The 1,748-nt window shown below is 42.2% G+C and overlaps 1 non-coding gene across 1 annotated transcript; it reads right to left on the bottom strand.

Annotated features, from left to right (window-relative positions):
• Window positions 1-739: 739 nt before the first annotated feature.
• LOC123640858 lies at window positions 740-843 on the bottom strand. The gene has a single exon (XR_006736100.1). It is a non-coding gene; the product is annotated as a U6 spliceosomal RNA (small nuclear RNA).
• Window positions 844-1,748: the final 905 nt, after the last annotated feature.

The following is a 1,748-nucleotide window of genomic DNA, read 5'->3' as shown; positions in this document are numbered from 1 at the left end:
TTTTTGCACACCATGCCAAAATATACCATATATTATGAAGATGATATAATCTAGTGTAATAAAATATACCAAAATAAAATAAGAGGTATTGAGGAGCTGCCTGTATGTGAAAGAGTCAACTTCTCCCAGATTTGTCACTCTCCTGCTTAAACCTTCAGTGGCTCCCAAGTACCTTCAAATTAGGTTCACACTCCTAAGCTTGACATTCAAAGTGCTTCATCATCTATCACCTGTCTGCTTCTTTGCCCTTAGGTCTTGACACTGCTCTCATCTCCTGGGATGCCTATGTTATACCCAAACCTAATTATTTGCAGTTCCCCACTATAATTTCACAGAACTATGCCTTTGCAAATATTTCTTTTCTTGCCTGCTTAAAAAACTTGTACTTATCCTTTAAGACCTGGTTCAGAAATCAGTCTTTCAGTAAAGACTTGCCTTAGTTCCTCTCTGTGTGTTATGTATACCTTTATTATCAAACATAACATGCTATCCTCCTGAATTTATATGCTTACATACTTAAGAAGGCATGTAAATAAAATATAAATAAATCCCCATTGGTGTGTAAGCTCTTTGAGGATAGGGACCCTATCTAGTTAATCTTGATATCTCTAGTGTGTGTGGCACAGTGTCTGGTAAAAAGGAGCAGCTGGATACGTTTTATACATGCATGGATGGATAAAAGAATGAATTAATCATACTATGGCTGAAAGATTTCTTTCCAGTTTGATATTTCTTTTCTTTTTTTATGGACCTCTTCACAAATTTGCATGTCATCCTTGCGCAGGGGCCATGCTAATCTCTGTATTGTTCCAATTTTACTATATGTGCTGCCGAAGCGAGCACGATATTTCTTAATATAGTGACAAATCGAGTAAAACTTGCATCTCTCTTGGACTCCATGTTGTCTCTCCCCAAGCCCCGGCACAACAGGCGCTACCCACGGCATTATAGCGAGGTTCCTGTAACACTTCATTGAGTGTCAACTGTACAGTTGGCGCAGTCTTACATAGGGAAAGGCTAACTTTAAAACACACCAAATTGCCAGGTATCTATCATTTAAATTTTGACAGTATACTTTTAAGCAGATGCTTGAGTATCTCTTCCTTCACATAGCTAGCATCTCTCCAAACAAGCTTAGATAGCAAGCTGTTTTCTTTGGCAAATTGATTAATGGGGACATTACTCATATGCCTGGTTGTGTGACATTTCCAATAACGTCGTCATTTTGTTTATGGAGTTTATGGTGGGTAAAAATACCCAGGAATTTACTACCAGTGAAGGGACCACCTGTTTGCTGAAAGCGTTAAAGAGGAAAAGCTGGGGAGGCAGCTTCCTTGAAGAATGCTGGAAAGGGTCTAATTCTGTCCCCAGCCCGTCCTACAACAAACTGCCTCCTTCGGGCTTAGCAATAGCACCTGTGGAAACAAGAAAACAGCCTTGCTGGGTACCTTAAGCACTTAGGTTGGCTGGGGATGGAGCTGCCTACAGGCACCTGGCGAAACTGCAGAAGTAGCTCTTCCCAAGGCTAAAAGATAGAAGAGTAAATAGGGGGGTGACAAAGGAAGCGGGGAGAAGGGGAGGCAATGGAGCACTGCAGCAGTGGCAAGGAGAGCAGTAGATCTGTGTGGATTTAGGAGTAGAAACAAGGGAGAAAAGCTTGAATGCGAGCAGGGATGGGAAGCGGTGGGGGTGGGGCGCCAGTGCAGCCAGCCGACAACTTCCACCTCACCTCAGGCATCTCACAGTGT

The sequence above is a fragment of the Lemur catta genome, chromosome 6, assembly GCF_020740605.2.
Source record: "Lemur catta isolate mLemCat1 chromosome 6, mLemCat1.pri, whole genome shotgun sequence".
Classification (NCBI taxonomy): domain Eukaryota; kingdom Metazoa; phylum Chordata; class Mammalia; order Primates; family Lemuridae; genus Lemur; species Lemur catta.
The sequence above is the reverse complement of the archived record's forward strand: the minus strand, read 5'-3'. Positions and strand labels throughout refer to the sequence as shown.